Raw genomic sequence first — 16,002 nt, forward strand, 5'->3', positions numbered from 1 at the left:
CACCCACCTAGCGACTATTATTTTATTATCATTACTATTCAATGCCAGACGCTAAGATAGAAGACATAGGCACTGGGCTAGGTGCTGGGACTCATTGGTAAACGAAATAGTCTGAATCCCCAGCCATGATGGAGTTAGAAGGCAGCAGCCCAGTGAATAGACAAATGTGTAACATCAGATTGTGGTGCCGCAGGAGAGGATGGGATGTGGTGATGGAGAAGGAGACTTTCTAACATTAGGTAGAGGTGGTCAGGGAAGCAGACTGAGGCTGGACATGGTGACAACCTTGTGAAGCACTGAGGGATGTGGTTCAGGACAGGGCCTCTCAGAAGTGGAGAGAGGCCAGACACTGCCAATTTTACCACTCCTGTGTTGTCAAAGAATAAAACCAGGCCAGGCACAGTGGCTCACCCCTGTAATCCCAGCACTTTGGGAGGCCAAGGTGGGCGGATCACCTGAGGTCAGGAGTTCGAAACTAGCCTGGCCAAAATGGTGACACCCCATCTCTACTAAAAATACAAAATTAGCCCGGCGTGGTGGCGGATGCCTGTAACCCCAGCTACTCAGGAGGCCGAGGCAGGAGAATCGCTTGAACCTGGGAGGCGGAAGTTGCAGTGAGCTGAGATCACGCCATTGCATTCCAGCCTGGGCGACAGAGTGAGACTCCGTCTCAAAAAATGAAATAAAAAAAACCAAGACAGAGCTTTTGAAAAAAAGAAATAACATGAAATTTTAAAAGCTGAGTTTATTTGCTTATCACGAAAGGAATTCCTGGCCCTGAAGGAATATGCTGAGTATTTTGCTACAGGTGAGGTGGGGGGTGGGACACAAGGAGTCAGGGTACCACAGAGGAGGTGGGTCTGTCGTGGTTATGCTAATTGAGGATTCAGCATTGCTGGATGAACAGGGTGCTATAAGTCCACAAGCCTCTACATGGATGCCTATGGTATAATTTTAATGTTTACGTCTAACAAATCAAACTTTTAGCAAAAGGGATATAATGCAGTGTTTTTATGCTATTCCCAAGACATTTGCATTAGTAATGAAATGACAGTGTGGTTTGGGAATCAGCCCACATATAAAATGGTGTGATGGAAACATTCTTCTTTCATTCCTGTTGACATATCTCTGCCCGTCTTTCTTCAATCTCATTGGGATAGGTGTGAATTTGCCAAATGTGGCTGTGAAGCCCAGAGCAAGAATGCCAAGCTAGGCCCAAGAGCCCTTATCCCACCTGACACAGGACCAGGCCAGTGGGGACTTCAGCCCAGAGCAAGAATGCCAAGCTAGGCCAAAGAGCCCTTATCCCAGCTGACACAGGACCAGGCCAGAGGGGACTTTAGCACAGAGAAAAATGAAACCCAGTTAAGGATCTGGAAGAAGTGAGGAGCTCCTCAGAAGAAGAGGAGGGGAAGAGAACCAGTCTAGATCAACACAGCAATTGCTCAGTCTGTCCCGGTTAATTGATTTGGTGCCATTAATTTGATAATCATTTATGTACATATGGAAGGTTAAAATTCCACCCCACTTCTAGTGCTTAGTACATACAACATCAGACTATCAAAAATGTTTCTTGAATCTTCCTAGGGTATGAAAATAAATATTTCCACATACCATGGTTGGTATTGTATGTGTATGATATGAATGTGTACGTGTAAATTTGCACACACGTATATTTAATATTTTATATTCTCAGCATTTTGGTAGTAATTATTGCAGTGAGATCATGACTTTAAAACTTGTAACCTTCAGAGCTATTTGAAACACAACCATATAAAAATCTTTTATTTTTCAAGCAGTAGTTTTAGGGTAATTTAGGAGTTTTCCATTTTTAATCTTTAAGATCCATGTTTGTTAATTAGATGGTCTCTCCAAACTGGTTTCTTAGAGAAGTGATCCCAGTATTTAAAAATGAGTTCAAGTGTATTTAGAAACTTTGAGAGATTTGTCGTTATGTAGACAAAACAGTCAGGTCATTGGATTTTTTTCCCACCGGGATATTTTGGTTGTTACATGAACTTCTCAAGGAAAAAAGTTCCACAAGTGGGAAGTTGGCAAATCTGCAATATTCTTTCTCTGTATCAAATGACGAAGTTTGTCTGGAGAGACCCAAGGCAACAAGGCCAGATATTTATTTTCTTTGTTGAACCAGGATGATAGGATAATTTTATGCTGTTTGTTTATGCTGATATTGGGAAAGCTAAAGAATTTGCATGCTGGCTTTAAGAAAAAAGTTATATGTGTTGTACAAAATTTGGAAAATGTCTACAAGTACAAAAAGAAACATAAAAATTAAAACTATTTATAATCATATTACCCAAAGAGGATTACTGCTAACATGTTAGTCTATTTCCTTCCAGATATTTTTTTTCCCCACTCTGCTTTTTCCTCATAACAACAGACTGGTGAAAATTTTTGTGTCATTTATTTTTCTTTCTTTTTTTATTTTTATTTTTTTGAGATGGAGTCTTGCTCTGTCGCCCAGTCTGCAAGCTCCACCTCCTGGGTTCACACCATTCTCCTGCCTCAGCCCCCTGAGTAGCTAGGACTACAGGTGCATGCCACCATGCCCGGCTAATTTTTTTTGTATTTTTAGTAGAGATGGGGTTTCACTGTGTTAGCCAGGATGGTCTCGATCTCCTGACCTCGTGATCCGCCCGCCTCGGCCTCCCAAAGTGCTGGGATTACAGCCTTAAGCCACCGCGCCTGGCCTATTTTTCTAAATATAATTTTTAAATGTCTATAGAGAACTTTATTGTAGATTGGTACCATAAGTTATTTAAGTAATGCCTTCTTATTGAATATTTTGATCATTTCCAATTATGTATTTAGAAATACAGTAGTCCTTCCTTATCTGCTATTTTGCTATTTGAGGTTTTAGTTACCTGTGGTCAATGGGTTCCAAAATATTAAGTAGAAAATTTCAGAAATAAACAATTCATAAGTTTTAAATTGTGTGCCGTTCTGAGTAGCATGATGAAATCTCACACCATCCTGCTGTGTCCCACTGGGGCGTGAATCATCCCTTTTTCCAGCAGATCCACACTGTCTATGCTCCCTGCCTGCAAGTCACTGAGTGCCCTCTGGGTTATCAGAGTGACTGTCACAGTATCGCAATGCTTGTGTTCAAATAACTCTTATTTTACTAGCAATGGTTCCAAACACAAGACTCGTAATGTTGGCCATTGGGAAATGCCAAAGAAAAGCCATAAAGTGCATCCTTTAAGTGAAAAAGTGGAAGTTCTCAACTTAATAAGGAGAGGAAAAAATTGTATGAGGTTGCCGAGATCTACGGTAAGAACAAATCTTCTATTCATGAAATTGTGAAGAAAGAAAAAGAAAATCGGGCTGGGTATGCTGACTCACATCTGGAATCTCAGCCCTTTGGCAGGCCAGGGCAAAAAGCTCACTATATTACCCAGGCCTAGGAGTTCCAGATCAGCCTGGGTAATATAATGAGACCTCTCTCTACCAACAATTGAAAAAATTAGCCAGGCATGGTGGCATGTGCCTGTAGTCTCAGCTACTCAGGAGGCTGAGGTGGGAGGATCGCTTGAGCCCCGCAGAGTGGAGACTACAGTGAGCTGAGAGCACACCACTGCACTCCAGCCTGGTGTGCCTTGTTGTGGACACCACAATGTGGAGTGGTGTGCACTCCAGACAGAGTGAGATCCTGTCTCAAAAAAAAAAAAAAAAGAAAAGAAATTTGTGTATACTATATATAGAGTTCCATACACTCTGACGTTTATTAAAATCATATTTTAAATGCTTATGTATGCAGATGCTTTCTTACCAAATGTCTGATTTAGATGATGAGGTAATGTGTTTTTTTTTTTTTTTTTGAGACAGAGTCACTCCGTCGCCCAGGCTGGAGTGCAGTGGTACCATCTCGGCTCACTGCAACTTCTGCCTCCCAGGTTCAAGCAATTCTCATGCCTTAGCCTCCCGAGTTGCTGGGATTACAGGCACACATTACCACATCCAGCTAATTTTTTTTTTTTTTTTTTGTATTTTTAGTAGCGACGGGGTTTTACCATGTTGGCCAGGCTAGTGTCGAACTCCCAACCTCAGGTGACCCACCCACCTCAGCCTCCCAAAGTGCTGGGTGTCATTCTTGATTTATAGGTGAGAGACTGATCCAATGATGTTCATCAAGTTAGTGGAGAAAGTGGGCTTATAATTGGGAATTCTGGTTATAAAGATATTTGGTAGAGCCTTTTCCTTTTTTTAAAAAAAAAAAATCATTATTATTATTATTTTGAGTTGGGGCCTCACTCTGAGACCCAGGCTAGGGTACAGTGGTTTAATCTTGGCTCACTGCAGCCTCGACCTCCCAGGCTCAAGCAGGCCTCCCTCCTCAGCCTTCCAAGTAGCTGGGACTACAGATGCACCACACCTGGCTAATTTTTGTATTTTTTTATAGACTGGGGTTTCTCTATTTTGCCCAGGCTAGTCTTGAACTCCTGGGCTCAAGTGATAGGCTGGGTTTACAGGCATGACACATCATGCCTGGCCACAGCCCTTTCCAACCAAAAACTTCCCAGATAATTAAAAATGACTGTCAGATGCCACTGTATTTACCATTTAAGTAATTAAGTAATATATGAGATAAATTTGAGTTTTAAAATGCTTTGGTTATCAACGATGAATGCTTCATGAGACTTTAAAAAAGCATTAATTAATTACTTTTATTTACTGAAATACTACTTGACTGCAATCTAAAAATAGCTTAACCTACTTCCATGTTGCTTCCCTTACTCAACTCCTTGAAGACAGTTTTCATGTCTCATCCATCTTTGTGGTTCTAGCTCTTAACATCACACTTGGTGTTTTACTAGATACCAAAACTAAAAAGTCAATAAATAATTAGTAGTTATTTAATCCTTTGACAGAAGAATGAAACATTATTTTGGGACAAAATATTGAATGTTTCATTCATTCATTCAACAATGCAGCAAATACTTTTCTATGTCTTACTCTATGATGGGTACAGTGCTACACGCTGGGAACAAAGGGAGATAAAATTCAGGTGGTCCCTTCTGTCCTCATGGAGTATGCAATCAAGTGAGGGGCTTAGATACGTGTGCAGAGAATAATAGTAAAATTATGCATGCTATAACAAGGTAAATATGGAAAAGCAAACTTTGAGTGGAGTTGAGAGGAGGAATAAGATTGATAAATGTACTGAACAGTGAACTTGCAGGCATTATATTAAGCAAATGTGTAAGTGCAACAGAGCCAGAAAGTATTATAGTAAGATTTCAGTGGCTTGAAAACATAGTTTATCTGCAAAGTAAAGTGCTTAAAACTGTTGGTAATGAATTCAGAAAGCAACAAGTAGAGTTACTGGGCGGTGCTTTTACTGTCTTCTACTTTATGCCCCAGATCAGGCCCTTGTCAGCGATTAGTAGCAGTGCTTCAAGGTTTATAGACATGGACTAGATTCTTATTTTGCCATCTTATGCAAAAGCAGATCAGCAATCCTTTCCAAAAAGCAATAAAAACTGAGAACAGGGCAGCCTCTGAAATCTTATGAGATGAGGTTCCAACTGATTGGAAGCAAGACTGTGTGTCCCACGCAGGTGCCAGTGCTCTCTAATTGCTGCAGAAAGGCAGAAGACTGAGATGTGGATTTATTGAGTACTGTCTGTGCCTGGGACTGTGCCCACGAAACCGTTCAGAGCTTCTACTCGCTGTGACCTGCTCAGGCCTTTCAGAGACGGAACATTCAGAGCCCATGTGACCTGAATGAGCAGCATCCCCACACCCTACAAGGGCAGTCATGCAGGCAAGGACATCTGAGGCACCCTGGGATCTAAAAGAGGCAGTGCCCGGCAGCAGTAAGAACCCTTCATCATGGTCCAGAAGAAAGACACTGTTGTGACAGTTTTGGGCAAGTCACTAAAATTCCAAGGCCACTCAAATTCAAATTCGGGTTCTGTTTCCTGAATCACAAGATGTGGCACATAAAATCTTCCCCTCCTATCTCCTGAAATAATACAATCGCACATTTTACACACAGTCAAGCATTCCACAAATGCCAAGTATTACTGAGACAGGAATGAGATTCAATATCAGAAAAGCAATAGTCCAAATGTTCTTTATACTCATTTAATTCTCCTTTTATTTTGTGACCTAGTATCAACTTCCTGGAATGCATTAAGGAGTTTCTTGTTTTTGAAAATATTATTCAGTGCATTCTTTGCTGCTGGTATTTTCTAATAACATTATTTGAAACATCAGCAGAAATGGCATCCTCCCTTAGGACTATCCCGATTAAAAAATGAACAGAGTATTTACCTTACACCATCCTGTGTAAATACTGACGCTAAAACTCAGCCAGTGATTTCATCACTTTTATGATGACTTTATCAGATACCTCAAAAAATACCTGGTATAGAGCTATTTCTGGGTAACATTTAATATTAATAATTTCTGCCTTCCTTGTCTTTAAAATAGCGAACTCTTTGACATGTATCTGAAAGAGAAGGCATGGAACCAGCTTTGGTACACAGCCTCCCTCAAATTCCATGAATGTGTAGTTGGCTGCATTGGGGTCGGCAGTGTAAATTCATTTCGTGCACATTTACCGAGCACTTCTGTGTGATGCATTCTTTTATGGAAAATCTTGAAATATCCTTCAGAGGATGAATCCTTGTGAAGTTTCAAAATGAAGCCACTGCAACTAATTATTAGATTGAACATAACTATTCTTTTTTTTTTTTTTTTTTTTTTTGAGATGGAGTCTTGCTCTGTCACCCAGGCTGGAGTGCAGTGGCGCAATCTCGGCTCACTGCAAGCTCCACCTCCCAGGTTCACGCCATTCTCCTGCCTCAGCCTCCCGAGTAGCTGGGACTACAGGTGCCTGCCACCACGCCCGGCTAATTTTTTGTATTTTTAGTAGAGACATGGTTTCACTGTGTTAGCCAGGATGGTCTCGATCTCCTGACTTTGTGATCTGCCCGCCTCAGCCTCCCACAGTGCTAGGATTACAGGCGTGAGCCACCACGCCCAGCCTGAACATAACTATTCTTTATGCATGGATCTTTTTTTCCCTAACTATACATGAAATGCATGTCATTTGTGAATATTTGAGATATATAGATAAAAGTAAAAACAAAACTATAAAACAAATAACTCCTCATATTAGAACCTGGGGATAACCAGTGAGAATATTTTGGTATATTTGCATAAAAGTGAGATCATATGGCATATAGTATTATGTATCCAGCTTTTTTGACATTATATTATATTTTCTCACACCAGTAAATATCCCTTAAAAATGAATGCATAGTATTTGATGATGTTTATATACCATAATTTAACCTAAAGTTTTTATATTTTTAACAAGGCTATGATGATTTTTGCCTACATACCTGATTTTTTAATAACAGACATATAGTAGAATTATTAATTAGAGTAACGGGTATAATTTTTTTATACTGCAAGTTCTCCTTTCCAAATAATAGACACAGTTTTAATACTAATGAGCAAAAACATAAATAAAATTACCCTAAATTCTATCTTGTAAATATAACTAGAATTAACATTTTGATATATATCTATCTTTTCTTATTTAATCTAAAATATGATTTCCCATAAATTGAAGATCTAATTTTTAAAAATTTCCCCCAAATAGCCAATTTTCTCAGCATTACTTCTAGAATAACCTACTGATTGCCCATTGATTTGTCTCAGCTCTTACCAAAAATGAACCACAGGAATATCTTGGCCACAAATAAATATGGAATTTACCAGTTATTTTCCTTGTTTATAGGCCAGGAGTCAGCCAAATGTTTGATAGATTTAAAGCCTCCAGCCACAATCAGCTCACCACTTCTGTGCCCCTCTACCCACTCACGACAGCTATGAATCTGGAATGAGGTGGGTTCAGAGACCTCCCATTCGTGAACACTATAAAACACGCACATTGGCTCAAGATCATTCACGCATTGGAAGAGAATTTTGAGTCAGTGCATCAAACAGCAATGTCCTCTTTTCCTAGACCACTCTACTCATCCCATCCCCTCCTGATTCTCTCATTCATTTTTAATGACCTCCCAGCAGGGGATATATGTGAGTAAAATCTATTAGACTTTTTTCTAGGTTTCCTAAAGGCTGATCTGGCTTAAACCATGCATCAAAATTAAAACTAAATTGACTTCCTTATATCAAGTTAAGCAGTAGCTTGATAAACATTATAGTGCATTATAATTTCAGAAATAGATTATATAATAGCTATATTATTATCTCAGAAGCAAATATAATGGGAAAAAAACAGATCTGTAATAAAGGCCTTAACACCCACAATTATTGGGGAAAAATGTTAACAATTTTAATCAGCCTCTATTGAAAGAGAATATCAATCAAACCCCTCTTGAGCTATCATACGTCTATCCAATTCAGTAATTATTTATTTACACAAATTAACATTTTCAATGTGTTTAATATGTTCTGATATAAAACCAGAAGACTAATACCAACTACTCTAACATCTACTAACATACTGTAAATGATTTACTTAGGAGTCTGTTTTAATGAAGTTCACCTTCACAAAGCAGCATTTAGAGAAGCTTCCCCAAAGTCAGATATGTTTTCACATGTGAAACTGCTATGCTTTTTCAATTGGATAAATCATTGAATTGATCTAAATAGAGTGGGCTGATCTATGTTGTTATCAGCTCTTTTTGGCCTCTAATTTTCCTGTTTATTCAAAATAAAGAAGGACAGTACTTTTTGTTTCTAAAATCAGAATGGTAGTTCCTCACTCTATAAGCAAACTGAAGATGATTACGTTCTTCATGGCCACCATAGCAAACCATGTCGCATAAGAGATGACCTCCCACACTCTCACTCTGGGGCCTCTGGGAGAAGGAGGAACAAGCTATGAGTTAGAATAAAATTAAGGGATGATTAATTCCCATTTTGAAAAGTAAATTAGAAAAAGCAAAGAAATGGTGCTCATGGATATGTAAAAGTCCCAAGGAGCAGTGCAGACCAGAACCAGAAACCAGAACAAGGTGGTGGATGGAAACGAGGAAAATACAAATCAGAGGGCTCATTGGAATTGCATTTGACTGAAGACTTTAGGTCAGACCAGGCATTAGGGGGCATACAGGTAGAAGATTGACTCAAACTTGGTGGAGTTACCAAACTTGGCCAAAAGGACTCCAAACCAAGATGAGATAGTTTTGTCCAAGGTCAACAGGCAGGCCTATGGAAGCCATGGACACCAGAAAACAGAGTGACATGGATGTCTGCTACTTTCCCCTGACAATTATTCTTTCCTACTTCTGGTGGTAGCATGTCAATTTCACTTGAGAGAACTACCCTCTCCTCCTTGCTTGTTAGTCCTTTAGTCAACAGATTGGGCACAGGACCTAAGCCAAGCCAGTCAAGTGCCCTCTCCCAGGAATTTAAATCTTCAACTGAGAGTGCAAGGAGGTTATTCATCCTGACAGCAGTGCCTTGCAAAAACTCTCCGTAGTTCTTGTACCTTGATTCTCACAACAGCCCTGGGGCTGTTTTTTTCTGAGTTGTGTTTATTTAACTTTTCTTCAATTTCTATGTGCTGCCCCCATGTCATTCCAACAAATTCCTTTTTGATCATGCATTAGCCTAAATCATTTCTGTTGCTTGCCACCTGAAAACCCTGGCAAGACATCAGGAATCCAGACAATAGTCTGGCCAGCAGAACTGGTGGTTCAGCAACCTTCTACCTCAGCCAAGAAGCCTCTTATATGAACAAGTGAGGAGAGAAGTACCCTCAGGATCAACAAATGCAGACCAGCAAGTGCACAGGGGTGAACCCTGGCTAGGAAACTCATCTGGCATTTACCCAAGATGGACAAGGGAATGTGGAGACTGAGTTGCTGGTTAATTATTGCTTGTCAGCAAACTGCGAGGCACTTCAACTTTTGCAGACATATGAGTGTCAGTCCTGGTAAAATTAAGATTGACTCAATCAGTCTCTAAAAGAAATGATAACTATTGAAATATCAGTCCTTCTTAGGTGACCTTGAGTGCCAGCTTGGTTTCAGCTTCTGCCTTGCTCATTGATGCCCCTCAAAAAGTGATAATTCTTATTTTTTGTGCCAAGAAAGACCTGGTCAAAATTTTTGCTATGCTACTACATTTTGGTATTCATTTCCATGTCTTTCTTTATTAGTATATCCTTTTACTTTTGGGGGAGCACATTTCCTTTTCCACCAGCAATAACTTAAAATGTTACTTTACTGTTTCAAATTACTCAAAATATAAAATAGTGAGGTATCAAGTTAATAAAACACAATGACAAAATTTGATTATGCTTAAAGTTCATACCTGAACCAGATAAACCAAATAGAGCATTTTAAGTATATAGAAAGACTCATCTTTTTTTCATTATGCGCATTTTAGAAAAATTCTCTCTAAACTTGTGTACACATTTTTGACCCCTCCTTTGCATGGCTGCCTCACTAGACTTTTTTTTTTTTTTTTTTTGAGACGGAGTCTCACTGTCACCCAGGCTGGAGTGCAGCGGTGCGAATTCGGCCCACTGCAAGCTCCGCCTCCTGGGTTCATGCCATTCTCCTGTCTCAGCCTCCCTAGTAGCTGGGACTACAGGCGCCTGCCACACGCTCAGCTAATTTTTTGTATTTTTAGTAGAGATGGGGTTTCACCATGTTAGCCAGGATGGTCTCGATCTCCTGACCTCGTGATCTGCCCGCCTCAGCCTCCCAAAGTGCTGGGATTACAGGCGTGAGCCACCGCGCCCGGCCCTTACTGGATTTTTGGCATTAGGTTGCAATTCTTTTCTTAGGAGTGGATTCAGTCAGCCAAATTGTAGAAAGTGAAAAGCTTCTGGCCAAGTGCAAAGTCTGATCAAACAAAGGATGGGTGGTTTGAGGTGGTTTGACACAGGGCTTTTGGCAGTTACCCCAAGTGTGAGTGCACAGTGCTGCGAGACAACATGCCAAGATCAGATAAAATCTCTATATGGACCAGTTACCTTTAAGCTGTACGAGAAGAAGGGCAATTGTACACGTTGTCCTTGCTCTTGAATATAGGTAAGCTAGTCATTACTACTAAAAGAGCAATGGCAAATGTAGGTTTAAGATCGTGTGTTCATCTTCATATATAAAGAGAATATCTATTTAAATTTGTTATACAGTCCACTGATTTTCCCCTACTCCCATCACCATGTAGCTATTTGGTGCAATTGTAATCCCCACAGAAGAGAGAAAACATTCCTTATCAATAAGGAAGAAGTAAAAAGAGAACTGAAATTCAGAAGGAAAGCCTTAGACTACTGTTTTTCAAACTTCGGTGTGCATGAGAGGGAGCTTATTTGAAAATGCAGATTTCCTGGCAAAATCCCCAGGGATTCTGGCTCAATAAGTCTGTGGTGTGGCCTGGAAACCTGCAGTTGTAACATCTCAGTTCATTCTGATGCAAATGGTCCTTGGAACTCTCATATGGAAACATTGCCTCGGACTGAGGAAGAAGAGGGAACGCCTGCCTCTCTCTGGGCATCACCCTCTTGGACCTGGAATTCTAGACCCATGGGCCACTGTAAGTGTCCAGATAATGAAGGAGTCAGCATCTCCCAACAGCATGGGAGTGGACTGTAATTTGTCAACCAGAATAGCTGGTTGTGTGTTAGTCATGCCTTCTGTTTCTAAAGATTTGCCCCTCACCCTTGGGGTGGTGGTTGGAGAATGGGAGATTATTTGATTTGATTTTTCATATACATTCAAGCTTCTATCATGCCCTCTATCACAGCACTGTTGATTGAGATAAGGCACATTACATAATGAAAAGTCAAAGAAACAAAAAAATCTAACAGCTGTTGTGATGGTGTGATTAATGATGACTGTCCAATAATGAGGCTTATGATGACACCATTGTCTTGGGTGTCCCACTGGGAATGAAGGGGAGACTGGCCTTGATGCACAAGGCCAGTGTTGACAGTGGCATCATCATCTCTGCTCTCCTGAGGCCAGGCTAGTGTGGGGAGCAGCTAATAGTGAGAGCAGCACAAAAGGAGTTTGAATTTGGTTGACCTGAAATTAGTTACACAGTTCAGCCAGTGTCCTCTTCACAAGGAAGTTCTTCCCTTAGGCCAACCTTGGAGGATCCTGAGTTTGGTTTTATTAAGGGGGTGAGTAGGCTCCACCATCTGTAGATGTTAATAGGATTGGGATGCCATGGGGGAGAGTGTAGATCATCCGTTTTTGAGGGAGTATTATATCACATTAAATGTTCTTGTTTCAGGACAGGTGAAGAATAGAAAAGGTTTTTGTCTTAGTCTGTTCAGGTTGCTCTAGTAAAACATCATAAATTGGGTGGCTTATAAATAACAGACATTTATTTCTCACAATTCTGGAGGCTGGGAAGCGCAGTATCAAGGCACCGGCAGATTTGGTGTCTGGTGAGGGCCTGTTTCCTGGTTCATAGATAACACTTTCTCATTGTGTCCTCACGTGGTGGAAAGAGTGAGCAAGCTCCCTTGGGACTCTTTAATAAGGGCACTGATCTTCTTCCTGGAACATTCAGTTAGAAAAGAGTTAGTTGAAACAGCTCCTGTCAATCGTGTTCTCCTCACTCATTAGAGATTTTCCAGATATTTTTAGTACACATGATGAACAGTAATTCATTTCTTCTATCTTTGCATGCAGGAAGACACAGTCTTTAAAAGTTTAAAGCACCCTACTCAGGATAATAGAGTAATTTTTCCATCTTCTTCCTAAATCTGGATTCCAGCAACCTTTCAGATATTGACTTACCAAGTTGCTGGACTGGGTCTTCTGCAAACAGAAAATTGGAGGGAGGGTGAGGGTGAGGATGGGGAGATGCTGATAATCACATAGCTCTGACTAAGAAGAGAATGGTTGCTCCAGGGATGCCTTTGAGTAGAAATTGACTTTGATGGTGTGATCATGGCAGGGGAGAAGTACAGCAGCAGGGATGAGCTGTGTATGATCCAAATGGCCCTACAAGCTGGTTTGCACATATATATCTGGATGGGGTTTCTTGCAGGGGAGGAAGGTTGGGGCAAAGACCCAAGAAATTGAGTTTTCTGTAAGTATATACCCTTAACAACAGAATAAATAGGAATTTAATTCTTGAGGCAGGTCTCATAGATAATGGAAGTTATTTTAGGAATATGCAGGCTTATTGACCTCATTAGCCCATTGTCCCTTCCACAGTGGGAATTATAGCAACGCAGTAGAAGTCCATTCCTGCTCCAGACAACCAACCCATGTATGGCCTAGCTCATGGTTTCTGCCTACTCAGCTTCCACATCATGGTTTCTATTCATTCATGTCTTCCCCTTCCAGAGTGTCTGCCTTCTACCTTCTCTCTGTTTATCTCAGCTTCCATTCCCACTACTAAGCATCTAATGTCCCATATCTCCAGAGGGAATGGATTGGTCCAGCTGATCACTTCATCTTTGTCTTGATAGAGCTGTTGAGTCAGGGCATATCACAGCACAGTAGACTTGCCTGCTTTGGTCCGGTCAGCTGTACCAAGAATATAGTTTATAACAAACAGCAGCCCCCACTGTTTTGTTTATATGAGGGCTAGAAGAACAACATCCCCAAGCTACTCCTTTTAAAAAATTAAAATAAATGTTAGTAACTCCAGATATTATCTGATTGTTCTACTCCAGTAGAAAAGTATGTTAAACCCAAATCTAGCAATTCTACTTTAGAGGAATCCTGGCTTCTTCACTAAATTGTTAAAGGACTTTGTAAAAAAAAAAAAAAATCACTTTTAGTATCAACATCAGAATTCTTTTTAAGTATCTGGAGTTAGAAAGTGGTAATATTTGGACATTGTATCCTTTTTTCTAGGAGAGTTTTAGTCTGATCCGTTTATAAGCAGATATTTAACACTGAAAAAGGACCCCAAATAGTCTTTTCAAAGCTCAGCGAGCCATTGTGAGTCATTGGCTTAACACAAAATACTTTTACATAACCCAGGCCACCGAGAGGGATATCCGGTCAGGTCAGCTATTTTTAAAGCACTTCTCCCCCACTCCATCTCACGTAACAGAGTTACAGCAGTTTGCTTAGAAAACTGGCTCAGGTTCTGTGACTCATGGAATCAAAACCCAAATGAAATGTTTTTAACTTGTTTAAAACTGGAACCATTTTCACTTAAATGTGCTACACTACCAAATAAATAACTTTCTGAATTAGACACACATATATGCGAGCAGAATATAACTTTTTCACTGACATGTATATGGTATTATGTGTTGGGCTTGCCATATCATTTCCTAATTCATTAACTCATTCAACAAATATTTATAAGGCACTAACTGAGTGCTAGGTGCTGTGTTATGGCTGAAGACATGAGACTGAGCTTGATGGACCTGTCCTCACAGAGCTTCCAGTCTAGTAAGAGTTATGGACCAAGAAATGGGCAACTGTAATGTCACATGATAGTACAGGAATGCAGTGACAGAGAATGCCTGCCAAAGGAGCATATAGAAGGGTGTCAGAAAACCCTTCCCGGAGAAAATGATGTCCACCACTGAGACTGAAATCCAGCCAGGAAGGATGGGAGGAGAGACTCTTCCATATACAGAAAACAGCCCATGTTGGCTTGGGATTCTGTTTGAGCACCAGAGAGAAGATGAGTATCTGGAGAGAGAGAGGCCAGGGGAGGAAGGAAAGGGGAGCTGGGGAGGCAGGCAGGGCTCCATCCTGCAGGGTCATAAGAAGGAGTTGGACCTTGATCCTTAGAGGAATGGAGAGCACAGAAAAATCTTGAGCAGATCAGAAACATCATGAGATTTGTGGTTTGGAAAGAGGACCCTGGTTGTGGTGTGGGAAATGGATTAGAGGTGAGCAAGAGAGGAGGTGGGGAGAACACGGAGAAGCAGAGGCAAGGTGTGGTGGTGATCCCGGTGAGACAAGGAGGTGGCCAAAAGGAACACAGTGACCAAGAGGGTGGAAAGAAGCAAGCAGATGTGTGAGTTTTTTGGTCTAATCAACATAATGTGGTGATGACTGATAGATGACTCTGCATCCTCCCAAATTTAGCATCAAAGAACTGCTCACCCAGAGACTTGTGCTACATGCTTATTACAAGTTAGTATCAGTAAAAAGCCTGTCCATTTCACTATATTAGTATGCATTTCTTTTACCAAGTAAGACCTAAATAACCCAGAGTTCTAATTTGCAGGCTTGAAATTGTAAGTAGCCTAAAACTCTCCATTCAAAATAGAGTAAACCATTTTACATATATTTATTTGCTTCCATAATTAAAAAATTTAGAAGTCATGGAGGTTTCAGGTGAGGCTGGACCTAGCATTTCAAACATATCATCAAAGACCAGGTTTCCTTCACCCCTTGTCTTCACATGATGTCTGCTTCATCCTAAGATTGCTTTCCCTCATGGTCTCAGCCATATACTTCTCTGTGTTATGTCTACTATGAAGACAAGCCATTTCTACCGGTAATTCTTCCCCCCAAATCAGGAAGTTTCCTTTCCCAGAAATCATCAGAGAAAAACTTTGGAGTTGCATGCTCTAAAGCCATCACAGTGGCTAGGGAGATGGATGTGCTTCTACCAAGAGAAAGGAAGAATGTCAGGTGGAAAAAAAAAGAAAAAGAAAGCAAACATCCCCTGCATTCAGCACATTCCCTGATGCATCTTAGCTGCAGTCACTATTCATAAATGAGTTGAAAAATTCATCAAACAAGAATACATTGAGATCAATTTTCATTTTTTAAATGCAAGGCACACGCAGGTCCCTCAAGGGCTGGAGGTAACTCAAGAGAGCGATGCTTCTCCCTTACTGCCATCTTGGCGTGCCTGCTGCATGATACTATATTTCCTCTGCTGGCTCTGAAAACATGCCTTGAATTCCATTTCTTGCAGATCCTGACTCCCTTTTAAAATATGGACATGCATGATGCTTCTCACAACAGTCTGTACCCATTCCTGAGGAACTAAAATGGAAACACTTCTACAGTCTGAAACAAACACATAGATATGTTTTATATA

The 16,002-nt window shown here is 40.5% G+C and overlaps 2 protein-coding genes across 2 annotated transcripts in view; one reads left to right on the forward strand and one right to left on the reverse strand.

The window, feature by feature from the left end:
- COL4A4 (collagen type IV alpha 4 chain) overlaps nucleotides 1-16,002 on the reverse strand; it is a 322,996-nt gene that overhangs the window by 179,030 nt on the left and 127,964 nt on the right. The gene's annotated exons all lie outside the window — the stretch shown is intronic.
- Nucleotides 1-16,002, forward strand: part of COL4A3 (collagen type IV alpha 3 chain) — a 153,175-nt gene that overhangs the window by 9,265 nt on the left and 127,908 nt on the right. The window lies entirely within an intron of this gene.

Source organism: Symphalangus syndactylus, chromosome 8 (assembly GCF_028878055.3).
Source record: "Symphalangus syndactylus isolate Jambi chromosome 8, NHGRI_mSymSyn1-v2.1_pri, whole genome shotgun sequence".
Classification (NCBI taxonomy): Eukaryota; Metazoa; Chordata; class Mammalia; order Primates; family Hylobatidae; genus Symphalangus; species Symphalangus syndactylus.